Raw genomic sequence first — 8,194 nt, forward strand, 5'->3', positions numbered from 1 at the left:
GGGTCCGTAAGGCATTCCCACCTCTCCCTCCCCCGGCCCGCTGCTTTTACTGCCTCTGTTTTGTTCAGGAGATGCGCTCCTTCAATAAATACTTACAAATTGTGCCAATGCTAGCAAATATTTTGAAAGTTACGGTCTATCAGTGACGTAAAGAACCCTTTTTCTTCCAATACATCGTAGTTTATTTAAATTCTCATTACTTTGACTCTGATTAAGTTAGATTAATTAATCTTTAAAGAGTAATCTTTAATTAGCTAAAAATTTGAACTACAAAAAACATAAGGCCGTGTTTTGAACGGCAAGATACGGGAATAGATGGGACATCAGTTGAAAATTGTTATAGTTTATTAGCTAATTAGTGTAGTTCCAGAAAACAAATCAGAATACAGGTGGGTAACCTGATGTTATTGATGGTCTAGAGAACGTTCTAGAAAAACGTTTTAGTCACTCTCAGAAGAGTGAGTAGAGATAACATTGACAAAGTGTCTCAATCACTCTACTTTTCCTTTTATCTTGAAAGAGAATTGAATAGAACTACTGTTTTTGCTTCCAAAAGTAAAATAAAACCTGGCTTTAAAAGAATGTTTCAAATTCAGTGTAGATGAATGTTAGATCTATTAAAAGAATTTACTCATGAATGTGTACACAGTCCTAACGTATAAGAATTTTAGAGTTGGGGTACTGGTTACATTGGTTTTTATTAACGTCTATGATCAAGAATAACAAAACAACAAATAATCGCATTATTTTGAAGGTAGATATATTAGCGCAAACGTTAACTCACTCAATTACTTTGCAGTTCACTGAACCTAGATCTTCAAAGCAAAAGCAGAGAATTCTGAACTAATCTTTATTAAGATTTATTAATCTTTATGTTAGTTTTTACTAGAAAGTTTTCTGAAGCTATCCATCTTTTAGAAATACTGCTGTGTAAATATGCAAAAGACCTAAGCGTATCTTGGAGAACGTAGTAAACTAACATTATTGTGTGTACCTTTACCATATGCCGGGCTTTATAGCCTTCCATGATTTAATGCTCCCAGCAGTTCTGCATGACTGAAGTTCTTGTTGCCATTTTATGGAATAGGAAACTGATGCTCCGAGAGATTAAATATCCTTTCCAGAGTCACGTGGTCAATAAATGACAGAGGTGTGGTGCTTGCTGAAATTCTCCAGAATTTTTTTTTACATGACTATAGCCACCTTTGACAACTTTTAGAGCTGGTTGTTCTTCTGAGATGACTTCAGTCCTGTGATTAATGCTTCCAAGTTTATGTACATTTTTGGGCTTTCTTTCCTCCACCCTAGAATCAGTTCCATGGCGTATTAGCTATATTAATTTGCTTCTCTGAGATACATTATTGTATAACTGTTATATCACGTTTGTAAGTGACATGATTAACCATACCATCTGTGGTCCTAAAGAAGCTTTCTTGTGACAAGGAACCAGCATTTCAGTGAAGACGTAAAAGGAATAACAAAGCTAAAATACCTTTCGAAGAATACGTGAAAGGTGGTGTGTAGGCAGAACAGCAGCCCCAAGGGCCCTGTTTGATGTCACACACAGTGAGGAGGAGTCTGCCGCTCGTGGAATCTGTTCCTTGAGAAGTGGACACTTTTCTGTTAGGAGTCCACAAATCTGGCTTTTGGCAGCACTCTCTCACCCGTGCAGAAGCAGGATCCCTCCATCCTCTCATGGCCCCTCTGCCCCAGTAATTCCTCAAGCCCAGCTGGCTCACCCCATGATGAGGAAGAGGAAGAAATCGAGTTGGAAGCAGGAACTAGAAAAGGAATCCGGAAGGTGTCCAGGAGTAGGCTAAGCTGTAAGGTGCCCTTTTGAGCTTCCTGCATCTCTCAGAGAGGTTGCCTTGCGATCTCAGCCCCTGGCCTCAGAAGATACTTGGGCTGGGGGAGGGAGTGTGTAGCATATGCAGATGCCTGTTTTATTCACAGGCCCAGAGAGGCACTCAGGAAAGAAAAGACAATAAAAGCGACATATACATCTTAAGATTGCCTAAATAAAAATAACTTTCTTTCAGAGAAGGAAAAAAATTCATTGCAAAATTCATGCAACTGTCTCGATTTTTCTCTTGTTCTCTGCTTGATCCTGGCATCAGCCGTGTTCTCCAACACACTCCCTACCTCTTGGCTTCCCCCTCCAGCTCAGCATGAGGCCACAGCAACATATGTGCATAAACTCTGACTCTGGGTCCANGGGGGGAGGAGAAAGAAAGAAGAAAGAGCGAGAGAGAAAGAAAGAAAAGGAAGAAAGAAAGAAAAAGAAAGAAAGAAAGAAAGAAGAAAGAGCGAGAGAGAAAGAAAGAAAAGGAAGAAAGAAAGAAAAAGAAAGAAAGAAAAAGAAAGAAAGAAAGAAAGAAAGAAAGAAAGAAAGAAAGAAAGAAAGAAAGAAAGAAAGAAAAAGATAAAAACCAGTTTGGACTCCTGGGAGAAAGAGATTTGGAAGTCATTGATGTACAATGTTTATAACTGAGCAGACCTTGCTACCTCCCGTGTACCGGCCAGCCCTCTTGGTGCTGTGTGTTCTTTAGAGAAATACACCTTTGAAAAACACTTTAACAGGCTTAATAATGCCTTGTTGTTGGGGCATGGACTTTATTTAAAGTGTTCTGCACTGAAAAAAAGAGAAAAACCCATTTCTTCCCACTGATTCTAGCTCACGTGCTGGGCCATATTGTCAGACCAGATGCATTTCATTTTCTGCAGCACAGTTGGGAAAGATGCTTTCTCAATTTGTGTGCATATCAAAAATATGCCAATTTTATGTATTCTGTCTTGATGAGTTTCTAAAATTATATTTTGCTAGAATCAGGAAGCCAGTATTTTAAGATAAAGGGTGAAGGATGAATATGTCACAGTTTTTTAGTGCTTTAACAAAAGCACGAAGTTTATGAATGTTAAGCTCACTGTTTTTTTAAATTCATTTTGTTAAAATTGTTTTCATAGAGAAGTAAAAAGTGTTTTGTAAAAGAAAGTGGCTAAATTACCCAGGGTATGATAGAAATGTTTCAAAACATAGGAAGAGGAATATTCATTCATTGGGATAAAATTCCAAAAATACATCTGTAAGCCCCAGCAAAAAGTAGAAAAATAATTTCTAAGACGAGATCTGTACATGAAATGCATCTTGCTTTGTCAATTATGTGACCTTTTAGAGAAAGCTTGTATTTTCTAAAATGATTTAAAATGTGATTTGGATTAATTTTTAGTATCTATTTTCCAGTTGTCTTTAATATTACTTTAAAGAACATAACAATCTTGGGGAAGACACAAGTTTAAAAAAGTGCAATTCCTAACATAAATCACTTGAAATCACCAAAAAACTAATATTCTCAAGAACAAGCCCTAAAAGCAACGTTACTAACTTTTTCAAAGTGAGAGAGGCAGGATGAGATCTTAGGACATTTTGGAGCAGGGCATGAAGTTTGATGTGTGATAGCATTCTGGTAATGTACTGGGATCATCAGATTATTCCAGAGGAATAGAGTAAACAGAGTGACAGGTTTACTTTGGAATGGAATTATTTTTCATTGACCTTTATGTTCTATACTGTGTATCTGGAAATTTTGAGTACAGCTATGAATCTTGCAGTAGTGACAGTGTTATCAGGTAGGTATTTGATGAGCTCAGAAAACACTAGCAGTTGTGTAAGTTGTTATTGAACAGTATATTAAAGTGTTGCCACTGCCACCAAATGGGTGGTTGAAAAAAAATTAACAGGGAACTTTGCTGGTACCTTCTCATTTAAGATGTAAATTATTTTATTTGCACTGGTAGGTAGGAAAAGTAGCCTCAAATTAACCAAGGCATTACTGGTGACATCACAACTTCACAGAGTAATGAAACCAATCTTAACTTACTTTTGGCAAGTATGTGCACGTTATCTTGGAAAAGTGAAATAAATACTTAGAGGGGATAAAATAGGATTAATGGATTTATGAAGGTAATAGGACAAGCACGCCTTCGTTTTTCTTTTGCCCTATCTTTGGAAATAAGGGATGATTTCACAAAATTAAAGGTGAATAATGTATAGTCTATAACTCAGAGAAACATGAAGTGTGATTTCTGGGCTCATGATGATTATTAAAATGCTTGTCAGCTCTAGATTGACAAAGAGTAATAGTTTGTCTAGGTAACATCACAAGCCTTGATGAAATCTGCATATTCAGAAGTTAGGGTCATGGTTTTGTTGTTGTTGTTAATTCATGGCTATTTTCAAAAAGTGTCATAGACCTATGTTGTAGATAAGCAGAAATTAATTTTTTAAAATGTGAAGCTTTTTTGTTTTGGCTTTTTTTTTTCTGGAAATCTTAACTAAAAATGATCTATTTCCTTGCCTCTATAAGCCAAGAATCCTCAATAGAACCTTCTCTTAGTAACTGAGGGCTCTTGTTTCAATACTGGCTTTTTTGTTTGTTTAGTGTGGATGAAGTAGTAAATACTGTTCTAGAGCTTGCTTTAGATACACTTGTTTGTTTCCATAAAATTACTATATAAAGCATATCTATTTAGGACAAGTTTATCTTTCTATAAAGTTAATTATTGAAAGGTATGAGGCACCCTTCCTCATGTCAACTTTTCAGTTGCCACATATTCTCAACCATTTTTATTTATGAATTTTGATTTGTGGGAAGCGTTGACAATATACAGTTTTTTCCCCTGCGTGTTTAACTTTATGTGCCATTTTGCTTTCTTTGTCGTGGTCAACCTTTTCTTCCAACTTACATTGCTTTTTATAAATTGGAAGTGCAAAGTTATTACTATCCCTCAACAATGGAAGAGTTTATGCAAATAGTTTCTTCCTCCAATGTATACCGGTTTCTTACATTAAAAATTTTTTTTCAGCAGAAGATCAGGCCATGATTTTCCTCATGTCTCCAGATATTTGTATTTAACATTAATCTGAATGCAAGCGATGGGTAAAATCTGTATTTTCAATATAGTGAGATTTGAAAGTCCTGCATACTTGCCTTTGAAAGTCTTGCCTTCTTGAGAGAACAATTTTCCTGTGAAGTTTCTTGAGATATTTTATACCGGCCTTATTTCCCATCCTTTAGGGTCCTAGTGAATCACATGATAGACAAATGGACCTCTGGATGTTTGGGGATAAATGCATTCTCTTAATCTCACAGGTTTTATTCAATGAGGCTCTGTCAGTATTAGCAACTGACCCTACTTTGCTTAAGACTGAGTACCTTCACCAGCACTGCTAGAGCAGAATTTGGCAAGCTTTAGTACAATTGACCTATCTAATCAGCATTATAGAGAGAAGACTACTCAGTAAGTGCTTGCTGAGTGAATGAAGGGATGAATGGATGGGCTAGAGCTGTTTAGAAGAAATTCTCTGGAAAAGTTTCAGAATCACTTTAATGATGTTCCTGCCTTCTTGTTTCCAAGTCCTTTTAAGATAGGCAGATATATTTGACCTTCCCCTCATCCTCTGGCTTTTCTCAACCCGTACTTTAATAAGTCTCATTCATGTCTGTGGGTGTGAAAGGAGGACATGACAGCTACTAAACGGCCGCCATATTGTATTCACATGGAGGATGGAGGAATGATTCCTACTTCTGAGGTCTCCAGCTGAGGGATGCATTTCTTGGTGCCAGTCTCTGACTCGGGGTGTCCCTTTGTTGCATCCAGGTCTCCTTGTCTGGCCTCTGATGTTGCATCCCTCCATCTGGATTTCCAACATCTGCTGCATAGTCTCACTCAATTACGGTCTCTAAGTCTTGAACTCTGCTTGGATTTTAGCTCAAGATACTTTCCTGCCTGCTCCACTGCCACTTCTCCTCAATCTCATCCCCTTGAACTACGTTAAAATCCCAGTCTTGACCAAGAATCCTGTCCTTACTGGCCTGATCTATTCCATTGCTTCTTCAATGCCAAGTGGGTAAACTCAGGTTCAGACATTTGGTCAGTTGCTTTTTATAGTGACCACATGTTTAATGCTGAGCCTGTTTATAAAACACTAAAGCCTTCCTCCAGAAAATCTGCATAGCCAGGTAAGTGCATCTGCCTATCAACAGCATCTCTTCCCCTGGAGCACTAGACTACAGCTGATCTTTCTGATCTTTTTGGGGAGCACTCTTTGTTGTCTCTATGATCCTATTTCTTTCCTCCTATTTTTGTGGTCCTCACCATGCCTGCTCTTTAACATCATCATCCTTTTCCTCAGTCCCACCTGGTTACTTCTTTTTCCCTTAAAATTCTCTCTCCTTCTCTCTGCTTGCAAGATGATTTTTTTCTGGTGAATCATTAAGCAGCTGGAGCTGTGCTGTCTCAGAAGCAGCCACTAGCCACACGTGGTCCTTGAATGCTGGAAATGTGGCTAGTTGGACTTGAAGTGCACTATAAGTGTAAGATGCACACTGAATTGTTAGGCCTTAGCACAAAATATCTCATTACTAATTTTTATGGTGTTTGTACACCAAAATAATATTTTGGCTATATTGGATTAATTAGAATATATTATTAAAGTTAATTTTACCACTTTCTTTCTATTTTTTACAAGTATGACTACCAGAATATTTAAAATTATGTATTTGGCTCACATTTTCATTTATATTGGACAACACTGATCTAGAGTGAGGATTCAAACTTCACTGTCTACAGGTGCCATCAGAGGAAAGAAAATGAGCATGGGGCCCATGGTGAACCAGGGAGCCCCTACCTACCTCCCTGAAGGAGGAGCTGCTTTTCAGCGACAACTGATTATTGTCATACAGTGAAAGAAGCAGTGTCACCAAAGTTCATGGATTCTTTTTTTTTTTTAATGTTTTGTTTCTTTTTTTGAGAGAAAGTGAGAACGAGAGAGAGGTAGAGCAGAGGAGGGGCAGAGAAGGAGGGAGACAGAGAATTCCAAGCAGGGCCCGTGATGTCAGCTCAGAGCTCGACTTGGGCTTGAAGTGACCAAGGGTGAGGTCATGACCTGAGTGGAATGCTTAACCGACTGAGCCACCAAGTCTCCCCTGGATTCTTTAATACAAACCAAACATCTGGGAGCACCTGGTGGGTGGCTCAGTCAGTTAAGCACCAGACTTCTGCTCAGGTCATGATTTCATTGTTTGTGAGTTTGAGCCCATGTGGGCGGCTCTGTGCTAACAGCTCAGAGCCTGGAGCCTGCTTCCGATTCTGTGTTTCCTTTTCTCTCTCTGCCCCTCCCTGGCTTGTGCTCTGTCTCTGTCTCTCACTTTCTCTCCATCTCAAAGATAATATAAAAACATGCTTTTTAAAAAATCTGGATTTTCATGTGAAATCTCCAGAATCTTGAATTTTTGGCAGATTTTTTGAAAAAATATATTTTAACGATAGGCCAGATAAAATATACTTCTGAGGTGAATCTAGCTATCTGTTTGAACTTCTGGCTCAGAGAGCTTCATGTCCCATTTCTCCTCTCTTCTCCCGGTGCCAGGCATACGTTACGCATCAGTACATTTTACACAATATGGGTCATACACTTTACAAAATAATGGACTCAGGCATGGTAGAATTGAAGCAGAATGCAGTGGACTGAGGGGTGTGTGGAAAGAGCTGCGGATGGGGCAAGAAGCCAAAGCAGTTTGACTGTACAGGGAATAAAAGCTGTAGCAGGAGAACAAGAACAGTGTGGAGATGGGATCTCCTGAAGACGTTTGGTTTTTTAATTGGTGTCACCTGAGGGGGCAGATGAGCAGGAAGGAGCCTGTGGAGGAGAGGCAGAAAAGACTAAGGAGAACAGAGGGGTAAATGAAGGGGGGAGGTACCTAAGGGCATGGGTCAGGGCGGGGCCACACAACCCAGGGGAAGCAGTAGCCTCTGCCTGGAGAAGGGTTCCTCTTCCACTGCAAATGGAAGGAGACACTGTGGGCGTGGATGGAGGCTAGCAGGAGGTTTGGTGTCTGTCATTCAAGAGGGTTCCCACCTGACTACATTTGCCTTGATTCGGAGAGTGGTTAGGATTTGGCTGCAGGGAGATGGGAGAAAGAACACTGTCACAGGCACAGAGGCGACTAAGGGTGCAGTGTGTTCAAAACACGGAGTCAGTAGCGGGACTGAGGCCTACGGAGGGTACTGGGAAGTAAAGGTGTAAAGGAAGGTGTGGCTGGACGGACAGGACTGAGGAGTGCCGGGGTAGCAGCAGCCCTGGGGACCCTGGGGGCATCAGAGCTGGAGGGGGCGGGGGGGGGGGGGGGGGGGG

The sequence above is a fragment of the Crocuta crocuta genome, unplaced genomic scaffold (genome assembly GCF_008692635.1).
Source record: "Crocuta crocuta isolate KB4526 unplaced genomic scaffold, BGI_CrCroc_1.0 scaffold645, whole genome shotgun sequence".
Taxonomy (NCBI): domain Eukaryota; kingdom Metazoa; phylum Chordata; class Mammalia; order Carnivora; family Hyaenidae; genus Crocuta; species Crocuta crocuta.